General features: G+C 37.2%; 1 pseudogene; it reads right to left on the bottom strand.

The window, feature by feature from the left end:
* Positions 1 to 16020: 16020 nt before the first annotated feature.
* Positions 16021 to 16754, bottom strand: LOC140615378 (rRNA-processing protein FCF1 homolog pseudogene; annotated as a pseudogene).
* Between the last annotated feature and the right edge of the window lie 216 nt (positions 16755 to 16970).

The raw sequence follows: 16970 nt of genomic DNA, 5'->3' as shown, positions 1-16970 counted from the left end.
AGGGATCCCTGACAAGTGTAAATTTACAATTCCCAACATTCTTTGATTTATTTCAAAGTTGTTTTTTTTTTTTAAATTCCAAACAAAGATTGCATTTCAACTTCTTGTTAGTTCTCTCTACAACCAGAAGAAGTTTTCTAACATACCTTCTTTATTTTCCCTACATCATGCACTCCCTTTCTTATATCTATTGCCAAGAGTGGTCTATTTCTAAAAGTGTTAGGAGTATATATGATTCAGAGTCACTGTATTAACAGTTTAAAAGGATAATAATGTTTTTATGACTTCACTCAAGTAGTCAGCGTCAGTGTCATATTAGGTGACCTCTTAAAAGCAAGAGAAGTTTTATATAGAGAGATTTTATAAATAGCTATATATATATTATACTATTTATATGTATACTATATACATAAAAATCATTATTTATTACTCATATTACTCATACTGTTACATATGACTCATATACATAATAGTTGATGTTATATATATATTAGACACTATATGAAATATATATACTACATACATTCTTTGTACTGTGGAAACATATATACTATATACACTGTGTATAGAAAGAGAACAGCAAGCATTATTTATTTGTGTGTGTGTGTTTAAAGATTTTATTTATTTTAGAAAGAGCAAGAGCAAGCAGGAGGAAGAGCAGAGGAAGAGGGAGCGAGAGAGAATCTTCAGCACACTCCAGGCTAAGGGCAGACCCCACATGGGGCTCAATCCCAGGACCCTGAGAACAAGACCTGAGCTGAAACCAAGAGTCACTTCACTGACTGAGACACCCAGGCACTCCAGCTACATTATTTGTACTATTCGCATTATAATTATGTTGCATGACTTATACCATTTTACTTTTGTATCTTATATTTCAATATTCTTATATTTTATCAAAAAATGAAATACAAAAAGAATAATTCATTCATCCATATGCTATAATTCCTGGAAATGACAGAACTGTAATGTGAACATCTTATTCCAATTTCCCTGTTAGTTTTAATGCAACTCAAAACTTCTTAATTATAGAAGCATTGTTGGCTTTCATTTTACAAAGTTATGTGCATATTACAACCTTATATCTGAAGGACAATTTATTTAAATACGAATTTTAATTCTACTTGTAAAGTAATTTGAAGATTTAATGAGGGACCTTGGGGCTGAAAAATTTTGTTTTGTTGTGAATGAGGGTCATGTCGGAATGAGGGTCTTTAATCATGATAATTCCCCAAAGGCAATCCCGAAATTGACTTATACTATACATGGGAGGTGTCGTAAATGTGACCGTAGATGTGAGCCAATGGAGAGACAGGTAGTGATTCAAAACTATATTTTAAGATCTATTTTAAAACTAATTTAAACAAACTATAGTTACCCCTTTGGGGACAATTTTTGTAGAACTCATTCTTTTGAAAATTGCAGCTGAGAACATGGTATGTGGGAGACATTACATTATCCATTTTTTAAATGGAAGTTGTAAAAATGAATATTACTTAGGATAAAAAGACATTAAGAGAAATTTATTCTGCAGAGTAATTTCAGCCTGCGTTCCTAGGCTATTCAAGAGCAACCTGCTGGTTGAATCACTGCCTGTACTGGATCAAACAATTTAAGGCAAACAAGGTTGCATTCAAATAGAATCATGACCATGATTTACGTCTACAAAGTGAGCTGCCTTCGTTTATTTATTGCATTGCCTGTAGGCAGTTAAGCTGTCTCGTAGCACACATACTTCCTAATTCACTGATGGAATCACTCAGAGAAATAAGTGTAGATAAATTACAGGGTCCTGGGAAGATAGTGACAACTACCCAAACGCTTGGGGTATCTAAACAAGTCTTTATTGGCAACTATCTCTCTGATGACTCATCTCTAGGAGGTAAGGATCAGCAGGTAACAGCAGGTCATGGAGTCCCTGGGAGAGAACACATGAGGAGGGCACTACTCTGACCATATGAGCAACGTAGACAAAGAGACAGACTTTATTCTATGCTCTGTTGGGCGGGGGGGAGGAGAATCTAACTCAGGAGCCGATTTCCTCAAGTTATGACGTATATACCAATGAGAATGATGGAGAAATAATATTAAATGTTCTCTATGCACTAGGCCCGGTGCAACCATAACACCCCCTGAAAGGAATTTGCAAAAAGACTAGGCTGTTTGATTTCCTGTAACCAGCTAGACACAATGGTAAGTATCTTCTCTTCAGCTGACTGAGATTAAGGCTTTTCTTATCAATCGCCCTCCTGTAACCATCTGTATACTCCTCCCTATGAAAGTAGAAGGCAAACCCACCTCCCCCAAGACTCTCTAATCTTTGGATACGGAGCCTCACCCTATGACAGTAGCCTTCTAAGACCAATTCCCTTAGTTGCCCGGTTTTTGTCTTTGACTTACCTAAGTTCCTTTACTTTTGATATGAATCGCGATTTCGTCTGCAATTCTACAAACTGTCTCATTTAATTCTTACAGTTACTCATTTTAAAGTCACAGAAACTATGGGACAAAAGGTTGTGCAACTATAAAGAAGTATTTCTCATTCCCAGTAACTGCACAGACTTTTTTTTTTTTTTTTTTTTTTTCTGAGATGTGCCTGAGAGGGTTCTCTAACCTTATGCAAAAAGTGGTTCGTTTCTAGGAAGGAAAATTATTAATTCCAAAGCTAACTATGCGTAAAGAAGGAAGAGACCTCTTCATCTTTGGATGATTGCTGAGTTGCAACAGAAACTGTAGGTTTCAGAACTGTGAAGGATTCTTTAGTCATTTCATTGCCTATCAAAAACCATTAAGTATTACTTATAAGATAATGTTTAGAGATAATTATAGCCTATAATTTTGGCTAATTGGCTTGAGTAAACTCAGATTTTATGCTTAGCAATATAAGTAATGTGAATTTTAGTGGTGTTAGTTTTGTCCTGCTTGAAGAAATCGGTATAAAATGGGGAAGATGGAAGTGAAGCTTAGCCCAGGAGATGGGATAGAGTACACCCCCGACGCCACGGAGGTCAGACAGGGCCCTGCCCTCTGTGATTCTCTTGAGAGTGACCACACTGTAATTGTTATTAACTTGGTAAAATGAACATCAATCAATCAGTCAATCAAATATGACTTGGTTGCTTGTGGGAAAGTAGAGATATTTCACACCATCTTTTTCTCTTCTGTAGTTTTGGCATCATGTAAAATCCTAATTGAAAATATATTCCTAGGGACCCACAGAAAGCAGGCTGTGGAATCAGCTGAGTTCCTTAAATGTAAAGCCCTGGGGATGTGTAACAAAAGCCACAATTTGGGGCACCCGGGTGGCTCAGTCAGTTAAGCGGCTGCCTTCGGCTCAGGTCTCAACCCCAGAGTCCTGGGATGGAGCCCTCGGTCAGGCTTCCTGCTCAGAGGGGAGTCTGCTTCTCCCTCTGCCCCTCCCCACTGGCTGGTGTGCTCTCTTGCTCTCTGCCTCCCCAAATTAAATAAAATCTTAAAAAGAAAGAGCCACAATTGCGATGGTGATACCTTAAAAAGCTGTAGCATCACAGAATATAGAATGCCGACATGTTCGCAATATCATTTTTTTTTGCAATATCTTTTTTTATGAAGTTTGTAAATTTTAATTCCAGCACAGTTAACGTACGATGCTATATTCGTGTCAGGTGTACGATACAGTGACTCAACAATTCTATACACCACTCCGTGCTCATGTGAGAAATGTACTCTAATCCCCTTCACCTATTTCACCCATCCTCCCATCCACCTCCCTCTGCTAACCACTGGTTTGTTCCCTATACTTAAGTTTTTTTGTGTTTTTTTTTGTTTCTTTTTTCTTTGTTTATTTTGTTTCTTAAATTCCACATATGAGTGAAATCATATGGCATTTGCCTTTCTTTGATGACTTATTTCACTTCACGTTGTACCCTCTAGATCCATCCATGTTGTTGCAAATGGCAAGATTTCATTCTTTTTTTGTAGCCAATATTCCACTATATATGTCACTTCTTTATCCCTTGATTGATCCATGGACACTTGGGCTGCATCCATATTAGGCTATTATAAATAATGCTGCAATAAACACGGGAGTGAATATATCTTTTGAATTAGTGTGTGTGTCTGTGTGTGTGTATTTTTTTAGGTAAATGCCCAGTAGTGCAATTACTGGATCATATGGTAATTCCATTTTTGATTTTTTGAGGAACCTCCACACCATTTTCCACAACGCCTGAGCCACTGTGCATTCCTACCGACAGAGCAGAGGGTTCCTTTCTCTCCACATCTTCACCAACACCTGTTGAGAAGTGGAGCAAAATGGCACTTGCCAGCTCTTTTGTTCTTGGAGAAGTTCCCCAAAGATCCCTTCCCTTCCAGAACAAGCTCTGAGATTAGTCAATACATTTCCTTCCAAGTAGCTCAGATGTTTTTTCAGACTGCTGCTTCCATGCTGTGCATTACCTGGGGTTCTTTGTTGAGCTGGCTCTTCAAAGGTCAGGACTCTGCCCCCTAACACTCCCAGAGCCTAGCCAGCTAATTTTCAAACTTCTAGGTATTAAGTTCCACGGATTGCTAGGTCCCCCTGGTTTCCAAAGCCAAACGTTACAAGGAATTCATCTTCCCATGTTGGTCCCCCACACCTGGGGTGAGGCTCTGTTCCTCTCTCCTCTCCATTCCTGCTGGTCCTCCCTCCCATGGACAGTCTAGGAGTCCACTTGGCTCCCTATCACAGCTCCACCCTCCCTACCCTCCTCCTCGTGGCCTCTTCTCTATATTAATTGTGGAATCTGTTCTTCCAGTCTTTGGGTGATTTTCTAGGTTATTTATACTGAGGTAGCGGTTATCTAGTTATATCCCTGGGAGGAGGTGAGCTTAAAATCCTCGAACTCTGCCCTCTTCCCCAGAAGTCCCTGCCTTACCTTTTAACAGCTTTCTGGATACTTAAAATGGGCCAGCTATTCCGAAATCAGCTATTCCATTATGGATGGAAATAGAAATCAAGCCATAGAATGTTGCGTTAGTTCCTTACGCATGGTTATTTCAGAAAGAGTCTACTGGTCCATGGCCCTTCCTCTATGCCACCACAGTATAATGTACTTAGCCTATCAGTTTCCAGATAAAACTATGTAGCAATAGCTTTTTGTTATTTTATGATCCCCTACTAGACTATACACTGGAAGAGAACAGGGATCCTGTTTCAGTTACTTTCTGTTATACCTTCAGCAGTTAGCACTTTTCTGGGCACAAAAATAGATGCTTAAAAATACCTTTTGGTGCTGATTGACAGATCAAAAGATTCCAGGACACTGAGGCGGAGAATTGTAAGTGGAATTTTACAAATAAGTCTCCCCTAACAGCACATGATGCCTTAAATACAAGAGTATTAAGAAGGTCAATGCTGAGAGTTAACCCTACTGTTTGGCTTTATGAATAAAGAGATTTGACCTCTCCCAGCCTTAGGCCCTTTCTCATTTCCATAAATCAAAAGAGCATAGTTAACATTTGCCACCTTTAATTTCAAACCTCACTTTCAGACCAGTTTTTTAAAATATGTAAAATGAATTCTGACCCATGCTGTACAGTTTAAAGAGCCACCAACTGAAGAAGTGTGGACGGGGGCACACCGAAAATGGGTGAAAAGCATGATTAGGAAGCATCATTATAACTAGAAATATTATTATTTTGTGTGATATGACAATCGAAAGTTTCTGATGCCTCTCTGGGAAAATTAGTTAACCTGTCTGAGGCCGTTTCTTGTTTCTATAATCAAGTAACTGGATGGGATGACGTGCAAGGTTGCTTTCAGTTCTGAAATGCTATGACTATGAAGACAACCTAACTTATTACAGTAACAAGGAGTTTGCCCTGTGACAAAAAAAAAAAAATCATTCTTGTTTATAAGGAAAAATTTTAGATTGTACTTTCTGCCCTTGGCCTAAGCAGTTTTTCCTTTGTAAGATCATACCCAAGCCCTCCTTCAGAGCAGAAAGCATTTTGTAATTCAATTCTTTGTTAAATTAAAAAAATAATTGTATCCCTCCTTAAGCGATTACTATGGGTGCCAATGAACTCCTCTTATAAAGAAATACATATTTTATTCATTTATTTGAGAGAGAATATGAAAGAGGGGGGAGAGAGAGAGAAAGAGAGAGAGAGAGAGGGAGAGCGAGCACCTGAGCACCTGAGCACACAAGCAGGCGATAGAGGCAGAGGGAAAAGCAGAGCCCCCACTAAGCATGAAGCCCATCGTGGGACTTGATCCCAGGACCCAGAGGTCATGATCTGAGCTGAAGGCAGACATTTAACAGACTGAGCCACTCAGGTGGCCCCCCAGCTAACTCATCTTAAATAAAAATTGCATTAAGTCAATTGTTTTTAAGAATATGAAAATCTTGTAAAGAATCTCTTTGCTCAGTGGCCCTATCATCCACACACATCATACACCATTAATAATTACACGTCACTAGCAAAATATTGGTATCTGGCAAATCTAACACTTAACAGGGATTACTATTGCTAGCAAAACAGCATATTTTTCTTAATATGCTTAATATTATGCTTAATATTTCTTTTTTTTTTTTTTTAATATTTCTTTTCAAATAGTTGTGGGGGTGCCTGGGTGGCTCAGTCTATAGACCATGTGATGCTTCATCTCAAGGTTGTGAGTTCAAGTCCCATGTTGGTTGTAGAGATTACTTAAAAAATAAAATCTTAAAAAATAGCTATGAAAATGACTCCTTATGTAATCTAAAATAACCTATACATATTTCATGAATATGTTAGGGGTAGGGCCCTTGTAATAACCAATATATTGGTAGCTTATTAGGCTTTTTGATATCTAGTACATTCTTCCAATTCTTGCATGAGAGTACATAACATTATCCTCGGAAAGTATCTGGAAATGGGAAAGAGGTATTGGCATAGATCTAGATGGCTGTTGTTAAGCTAAGATCTTGAGGTTACCCAGGTTAGAAGGAGAGAGAAAATAAAATAAGCAAGTCTACAATAGAGAACTATGTTCTAAGGATAGTTAAGTAATCTATCTACCTACCATCTATCTATCTATTTATTTGCTCCCTTTTTTTTTTTTTTTATTTTGAAAGAGAAAGAACTCATGAGTGGAGGATGGGGGTAGATGGAGAGGGAGAGAGAATCTTAAGCAGGCTCCATGCTGGGCAACATGGGGCTTGATCTCATGACCCTGAGATCTGAACTCTGAGATCGTGATCTGCACTGAAATCAAGGGTCAGATGCTGAACCAACTGAGCCAGTCACACAACCCTGTTCTAGTTATTTTAAAGACACACATGGGGATAATAATTACTAGACAAAAACTGCATTATGTGACAAAGTCTAACCTTTTTTAAAGATATATTCATTTAATTCCATTATATATTCATTATATAATTAATTCCATTATATATTCATTATATATTCAATTAATTCCATTATAATTTCATTAATGTTTTTTATTTCATCCAAAAGTTATGCACCTTAGTACTTTGATTTTTATTTTTCTCCCTATAAATATCCTTGCATGCTCATGTCTATTAAATTAATATTTCAATTCATAACCTATTAGTATGTGCTATAATTTTGTTTCCATACTATTATTTGTCTCTGAGGACTAAGGAGAGCTCTCAAAATGACATTTTTTTCCCTTTTACAATAATCCAAACTTAATAAGAAAAGTTGCAAAAACAGTACATTTCTGTCTGCCCTTCACCTACTTCTCAAATATTACATCTTACACAACCATAGAACAAATGCCAATAATCCAGGGTCCCACATCTTAAGTATAGTTTTTCTGCCTCTTTAGTCTCCTTCCATCTTGGAAAATGTCACCATCTTTTTTTTCTATATGACTGACCATTTTGAAAGGTAGCAGCCTATTATTTCTCAGACAACCATTCAGTTTGGGTTTGTCTGATGTTTATTCATGTTTAAAAATGTGGTTTTTGCCAAAAAGTATGACAGAACTGATATTGAGTACCTTCTTCATGAATCATATAGGTAGACATAATGTCAGTGTGTCTAATTATGGGTGTTGTTGCCTTTGATCAGAAGGTTGAGGTGATGGCTCTGGGTTTTTAATTATAAAGTTAACTAATTTCCACTTAGGATTTTAAAATACTTTATTGGAAGATACTTCAAGAATATGGGAGTATTCTATTTATTGTGATAGTTTTAGGATGTGTTAGTTTGGTGTTTCTTAAAAGGTGAATATTTTTGTCATTTCTTCTACCTTTATTAATTAGAAATCTACTAAAAAGTATCTGTTCTTTCACTTTATTTATTTATTTATGTAAGTGTGGAATTGAGGATATTTCTTTTTTCTGTAGATCACAATCCATTATTATCACAGTTATTAATATTACTTTATAGCGATAAGACCACTTGACATGAAGTTTACCCCTTTAACAAATTATTAAGTTCACAATCCATTATAGTTAAAAATAGCCACAACATTGCAAACAGATCTCTAGAATATATTTATTTCACATAACATCTTGGTTTTACTTGACAAACCACAAATCACACCAGCTTCCTTCCTGGATGCATTCCTAAATAGAATATATGCATTAAAATAATATTTTCAATTCTAACTGTGAGTAACCAGTGCAATTTAAAAAATATGTCTGCAAAACAGATGCCATATTTGTCCACATTTCCTCTGTACTCGTTGGCATCACCTTAATTCAACCACCATAATTTTTAAATTTAGCTTCCATTTAACTATTATGCTATCCTGTCACTCTCAGAAGTAGCTATTCAGAGTAGCAGTTAATTTCCTGCTATTCCCCCATCTTAAACATGCCTTTTTAGCAAAAATGCCTTAAATTTGGGGTTTTATTGGTTTAATTCTGAGACATGTAAAACCAAACATTATTTGAAGTAGCTTGAATAATAGTAAGAAATGCTTGACGGGAAACCTAATTATAATTCTATGGAAGTGCAGGAAGGGAAAAATAATCAATTTACAAATGTTAGCTAATAAGTAATCAAAACAAGCTAATAAACACATTAATAAACTGAAATAACCTATGTTTTAAAAGAACTCAGGGACAATTAATTAAATTACTGTTTCAATTGCTAGTATTTGACATTAAAGTGAGTGCTATCTGGCTGGAGGCCTTTCTTTGTGGCTATTTGTATATATCAACTCTCTTTCTGAGTTAAAGTTACTATCATACTTTTATTTTCAACTGGAGTCATCTAGGGCTCCTATAATGGCTTTACTGACCATATTCTTGGGGTCCCCGACCTGATGGTTGTTTTCCTGAGCACAGAACTGACAACTTACATGCCCTGACAGGCAGAAACATAACCAAGCTTTTAGAACACAAAACAAAATAAACACATGGAAAAGCAATAGTTGCCGCTCGGAGGAATAAGTGGATAACCAATGCATGCACCCAAACCAAATGTAACCAGAGTCACAATCCAAAAGCCTAATGTTGACAATATTTTTCTCCCGTTAATCTGAATTCAAAAGGAAGAGACAGCATGAAATTTTTACATTTGCGTCTCAACTGGGCACTACAGAGATCCAGAAGAGTTGACTTTGGTAAGAATTATTATCCTTCACTGGTTCCTGCTAGTTTTCCCAAAATTTCAACTGCCTGCTACAGAGTGAGTGAGGTGTTCCAGACAGCCTTTCCTGGTCACCAGAAACTGCAGGAGAGGAGAAACTTATCTTTTCTCTCTACTCTTTTAAATTGCTGACTGGGATTCCAAAACAAAAGAAATATTAACAAGAGAAAAAGCATACAAATTAGATCCATATAAGTTTTACAGGACACAGGAGCCTTCCTAAGAAAATGAAGATCCAAAGACACAGCTACATCTCAGTGTTTTTATGCTAGGTTTGACAAAGAGTGGGGACATCATGGAAAGTACAATATGACAAAGGTGAGCTAGATGCAGTAATTGGGGCAAGGCTTGTTCATTCAGATTCCTCCTGTATCCTTTATTTTCATAGAAGGATGCTCCTGTCCTTCAGATGTAGGGAGGTCATCTCTCACATAAAGGTTTTATGACTTGCTTCAGGAGAATATCAAAAAGTCCATCCTAACTTTTATGACCTGCTACATGGAAAGGCCAGAAAGCCCTTCCTGCACATGCCATTTCTCAAATTCCTTTTGCTTGAAATTTCTATATGCCAAGGTGCCGTATTTTAGAATAACATGTTCTGAACTCTATCACAGGGAACACTTCTCAACAGGAAATAAGACAATCCTCCTACTCAAGATTCATTGACAGCTTATGGTTATGGTGGTGTTTAATGAACGTGTCCTTGCTTTCATTTCCTTGCTTTGTTGGTTTCTTACTCATTAGAGTAATTACTGTACTAATTATGGCCATTTTAGCTTGCTATCTTAATTATATTTTTGAGGGGTAAAACATGATTAACCAGAAATACACTAATGCCCTCCCATTTTTAATGCCAGAAGCTTGAGGTCCAAGGACAAAGCTGAAGTAAGTGTCCGACTGCTATATAAATTGTGCGTAGTTCAACGAACCAAAACAAACAAACAAAAAATAACTCTTAGAATTAATTCTGCAGATGGATCCTTATTTGTATAGTGAAGGTAGATATGCTGTCCATGACAAGCAGGATTAGAGAGAGATTGAGAGAGAGAGAGAGAGTTTTCTTGGTTGGTGGGAGGGCAGTTGTCAGAGGATATATCATATTTGTATCTATGAAGTAGAGGGAAATGTTTGCTTTCTTCTACAAAGAAGAAGGGGATCTATTCTGAAGAGATTTGTTTGAGTTGAAACCTGTGTGGGTTCCCTGGAGTAAGAATAATGTGGCTGAGGGAAATCTTAAATTGTTCCTAGGAGGCTCTGGGATAACTGGTTGAAAACATTCTCTGAACCCTTCAGACTGTTGATATAAATCCAACACCACACAAAATCTGTCTTTCAGAGACATTATTTCCCTTTCTTCCATAAAATTGCTGATGATTGTATTTGTCTAAAAAGCTTGCTTAGAGAAAATAACTATATAAAACCGTAGAATCCCATGGATTTGAATTTGTTGACTGGTATATAGCAAATATTGATTTTTTAAAAACTTAGTAGGAACCTCAGAAGATATATAGAAAAATTAGAGATATTTTTCAAGTGAATTTATGATCACACAATCAGCAAAAAACTCCCATTATAATATAGTCCTTAGCATGTGAGATTCAATTTCATATTTTCTCATCTTTTCCAGTAATCTGCAGAATGCACTTTAAAGTCGTCTCTGTTTTCATGCAAGTTGAAAATAATTGTGAATCGGCCATTCGGTGCACACATAAATCGCAGGTTCTTGATTCTTAAAATGACAGTTAAAATAAAACTAGGCACTTGAGGATTTTTTTCTTTCAAATATATCTTAATCAACCTTCAAAAAGTAATGTTACATTTACATTTCTTTAGCTAGTGTTTAAATTTACAATTTACAAACGAGCACGAAGGCAGTGTGATACAGAGAAAACAATACTGAACCAGGAGTCAGAAATGGACTTAAGAACTATCTCTACAGTTTACTTATTTTAGATTACTTAACCTTTCTGGGTGTCAGTGCTCTTTTGTAAAATGATAATATTACATTTTGCAGACGGTTGTTAAAATTATCAATGACAGTGCATCTGAAAGCTTATGAGAAAACTTGTCAGTGCTGTAGCAAAGTAGAAAAAAAAAAAAGGGGGTCTTCATTTTATTTCCAGAGACAGTATATTCTCTGGCAAAGCGGTAACATATTTGCTAGAGTTTTTTTATGTACAGTAGGTAAGAAAGAATTAGCAGGTCTGCAATTGACTGCCTTCATGTATGGGAAATGCTCAGGAAGAAAAATAACCAAGAGGCAGACCTCTTGGCAAAGACACAAATGGTAGGTACCATCAGAAGGGGCCACATCTACGAGCTGTTTTTAGCAGGCTACGTCTGGTTCACTTAAAGTTGCTATAGCTAACAAAAACAAAGAAAAAGTAAGCCGTGGAATCTGGAACATGGATGACTGTTTAAATGTCTGAATGAGAATGAGTATATTCAATGAACAAAATGTTTTCCTTTTAGTGTGAGATACACACACACACACACACATTAAATAAACATTAGAGATGTCTTAACTGATGTCTTAATTTGCAAGAGATGAAGAATGAGCAGTGGTGAGATGCCATATATTCTCTGCTGTACATGTGCCTCTCAATTAGTTGTATCTTTGAAATTGGAATAAATACTGAGTAAGATCTTTTAATTCTCCCGAGTCTGATCTGGCAATTTAATTATTTATGCTCTCACAGTTTTTTTTTTTTTTAAGTTGTTTTTAACATCACTATCATCTGTTCATTTGCTCAAGCTAGAAACCTGGGAATCATCCTTGATGCTATTTTTTTTTTCACTTTCTCACCACAATATCTAGTCAATAATCATATGCTAGCAATTGTACTTGTAATTTTTTCTTGGATGCATTCATGTACCTATGCTATCACGCAAGGCCAGATTCCATCCTCTCATTAACAGTTGATTCGGATGGCCTCGTAACTTGTCTCCCTGTCTCCACTGTTGCCTCCAATCCACTTTCAATGCCACTGACTCTGCTCCAAGTTTCTGTGGCTTCCAATTGCTTTCCTTCTAAATGCAAAAATATCCGCCACTTCTCGTGCTGCAGCCCACCATCACTTCACTCCCTGGGATCCAGTCACACCAATCTCTCTCTTTTTCAAGGATTTTTAAAATCTATTTATTTACTCATTTATCTATTTGAGAGAGACAGAGACAGAGACAGAGATGGGAAGGGCAGAGGGAGAAGGAGAGAATCTCAAGCCAACTCTCCACTGAGTGCTTCTTGGGGCTCAATCTTATGACCCTGAGATCATGACCCAGAAATCAAGAATCGGAGGCTTACCCAACTGAGCCACTCAAGCACCCCCCCCCAATCTTACCAATCTTAATATCATTCTTCCATCCTCTCAAGCTTCCTCTCACCCTAGCAGCTCTGAACATTCTCCCCAGCTAATTCACATCTCACTTTAAATTTCACTTTCTACTGTAAGAGTCTCCTGAATCCAGGAATTTCTTGTATAATCTTGTAACTTTCTCTTCTTTATCAGAAACCTTACTGGAGCTGCACATGATTAGCTGGTGACTCGTGGAACATTTAATTTTGCCAATCCCCTTAGTACTGAACGCTCTGCCGGGGCTAGGATGTTATCCTCTGGTTCCTTGCTACAACTCCAGGGCATAACAAAGAAATTAACTCAGGGACCTGCTCAGAAAGGTTTACCGGCTGAATATAACAGCTCAATTCCAGGTGATGAAAGAACAATTACTAGCTACAATGTCTTTCGAGATAGTGAAGATAGAATTTTCCCTGGCTCTTTCCCAAATAATTATTGCTTTGATTCAAAAAGTGCTATAGGACAACTCTTGGTGAAGGAGTGAACATAACGGTCTTCCTCTTGGTGAAGGAGTGAACATAACAGTCTTCCAAGGTGAGTGTCCAGCTTCAAATAAAGAGGCATATCTTCCTGGAATTTAGTAAAGGAATTTGTTGAGAATGAAAACTATGAAGGATTTTCTTTTCCTGAAAAAGAAATATGAAACATCCTGAAAACCATGGTGGATGACACTCTTAGGAGTTAAACACACACAACATTGTGGACGGATGTAAAGCCAACTCAGATGTGCGTAAGGCTGAGTGCGTCGTGTACAGCAAGTCTATTCTAAATAATACACCTATTAGAATTCTATCAATATTTAATCCTGAACTCCATTTTTTCATTCTTACTTTCTACTCTGCATGATTTTATAATCTCTGGGTCTGCGCTAATATTTCAGGCCATCGTTTAGTTAAAGGGCAAAGGAAAGATGGGTGAAAAAATAAGAAAAGCAGTCGATTTCTAGTAGAAGAGGTAAACATCTGCTTGTTCTCAAAGATGCTGCTGATTTTTAATAAGCTCTGAAGTCTGGAAAACCCTTGTAAACAAGAAAACAAGCCATTTCATCTGGCTTTGGTTTCCATTTCACCTCCAAGAAAGATTGATGGATTGCGAGTTTGACCTGTCACTTATGGAAAGGTTTCAGTAGATTGGTAGCCGTGATTAGCTTCCTTTATTCAGTTACCCAGGGAATGATTGGATTTATGGACTTGTCTACTCTTATTAATTATATATGGCCTTTTTTTTTCTTCTATTGTAGATGGATCTATAGTTAAGTATGTAATGTTCGAGAGCTTTTATGGGTCACAGAAAGCCTATCATGATAGGTCTGCAACTATACTAAATACTCAACTTTCACTAATATACAAATAAGCAATAAGTACCATATTAGGTGAGTACACACGTGCACATTTGCTAACCACTGCGTCAGTGTGCAAGTGTTATAGCGATTTCATCCTAGATATTTAAGCACCAAAACATCTAACCACTTTTGGGTTCAAAATTTACTTTTTTTATTTATAACAATATACCTCACCTTCCTGAGCAAAACACGTTAATAAAAGGTCTTTCTTGACTCCTTGACATAAGCTCATCATGCACTTTATTATATATACTACACCAAATGGTGATGTTCACAGGAATCATTGAGCTGCCACGTGAAGGGCTCCAAAATGTGCCACGGTGACGTAAGGACTATTCTGGGCTGAAGATAGCTGTGAATCCACAGTCCAGGAAGAGCTTTCTCTGAAGTCCCCTTATCCACCTAAAGATAGATCCTCCCCCTAGAAAACCTCAATTGTCATAAATCCTCTCCCCAAAAGTCTCATCCCCCAGGGAAGACTGACTCATCACAGGGCCGCAGAAAAGTAGGCACTACACTCAGACAGACATGGGCACAACCCATCATGTCTTCCATCTGTTCTCCTAAGGACTCACTTGTCTTTCCTAAAATTCATTTACTCTCCCTTCAATGGCCTTTCTCCCCCTTCTGTTCCCTTTTTAAAATGCTCTATCTGCTCTCAAATCTCACCACGTCTCTGGGCATTCAGTTCTTGTCGTGAGGTCCCTTTACATGTAGAATTAAAAATTTATAAACGTGGATGCCTTTACTCCTGTTATTTTGTCTGTTGTCAGTGTTGTTCACAGGCCCCCAGGTACTGAACCGAGGAGGTCAAGAGCAAGTTTGTCCTCCCCTGAGCAGCATTACTGGCCGCTGTCTACGTGGCCCAAACTGCTTTACTCATTTCATTTAAGTTCTTACTCTGTTAATTCCTTAGATGTTTCTTTATTCCTTCCTTCCTTCCCTCTTTCCTTCCTCCCTTCCTTCCTTTCCACCTTCTTTTTCTCTTTTCTTCCTTCTTTTTATTCCTCAGTTCTCTTTCCCCTCCTCTGTCTCTGCCTCTGTGTTTCTTTCTCTCTCATTTAGGTTCTATTTCACCTGCCATAGTTCCTTTCCCTTCTTGCTGTTAAGAGTGTAATCGCCTCCACTCTAATCTTCCATGGAAAGAGAAAATAAATGGCCATATGTTTTAGAGTTATTTCTAAAAGCAGGTCGAGCAGGATTCACCTGAAGACTCTGAATATAAAACTCTTCCTTCAGTGAAGTGCATGATTTTAGTGTATAGCCCTCATAATGTCTATTTTAAATCCTCATAAGAGATTTTTCTTTCCTTCTAGATTTGGTCGGTTGCAGATAACTTACGTAGCTACAAATATTTTCTAGATATATGAAGCATTGTGCATGAAACATACATGTGCATTATGAAGAAAAAAATTAAATTTCATTTTCATGTAATTAGCAATATATACACCTTCATGCACATACATATTCATATGTATTTTATATATTTGTATATGTGTATGTAACAAACTGCACGTTTACACAAATTAGTGCATCAGTTTCTTTTGAGTTTTTTGTTTTGTTTTGTTTTGTTTTAAGATTTTCTTTTTAAGTAATTTCTACATCCAACCTGGGGCTTGAACTCACAATCCTGAGATGAAGAGTCACACATTCCACCGACTGAGCCAGCCAGGCATCCCTCCTTTGGTATTTCTATTTGAATCTAACCACATGTATATTCTTTTTTTTTTTTTTCAAAACATCAAAAAATGAATATATTTAACCATACTCAGCTCATAACAGAGCAAATGGGTAAGAAGAATAATTCATACTATAGCATATTGTTAATATGAACTGGCAACAGAAAAAGTTGGTATAAGAAGGCAGAAAAACTATCTTTTAAGAATTAGAACCGAGGGGCTCCATAATCATCTGGCATCCGCTCAATGTTGTACCTATGGTTAGAAATGTACATGATGGGAACTCCAGGGATCTTCCGGATCCTTCGTTTAAGGTCCCGGTCAACTGTGGCCACAATGTAACACTTGTGCTGAGTTACTCTCTGTACTAAGCAGTCATCTGCATAGGTTCCTCTGTGTGTGTGTGCATGGCAATCGTTCAAATCTCAGATCCTTGGCAATCCTTAGACCCCCTCGATACTTTTGCCCCAGTTTCTCAATTTCAGCCATTACACAGTCAGTTATACAAGGGATACACTTGGCATACAGACAGTCCATCATTGACTGTACTAAGTCAAGTTTGGCTTTAATGGAAAAGTTGATAAAGTTGGTATCAACCAGGATGTGGTAAGGTGGGCCCAGCTGTGTGTTATATTGGAAGAATAAGCAGGAAGGATGTTGGGGGACTTCTCTTTCCTTGAGTGCACTGGAATCTTTCTTTTCTTTCTTTTTAGGTTTTAATCTATCCTTCTCTTTAAGCCTCTGATCTTGGAGACTAAGCATTCGCTTCATGGTCGCATACTTTCTTGCTTTCTTTTGCTTCTCCATGTTCACGCCGCACTCTTGTTTCTTCACATGTATATTCTTAGTCTCATTCTTTAATATAGTTTATATTTCATGATAGATTTTTGTATCAGTGAAATTACAACCAAATTACCTGCCAATGAAAATGAAACACCATATCCGATTTTACCCTAAAAATTATTTTATGGATAGCCTGTTGCTCAGCTTATATAAAGTATTTTTCTATTAGAAAAGATTTTT

The sequence above is a fragment of the Canis lupus genome, chromosome 23, assembly GCF_048164855.1.
Source record: "Canis lupus baileyi chromosome 23, mCanLup2.hap1, whole genome shotgun sequence".
NCBI lineage: Eukaryota > Metazoa > Chordata > Mammalia > Carnivora > Canidae > Canis > Canis lupus.
This window is presented reverse-complemented; position numbering and strand designations above follow the sequence as displayed.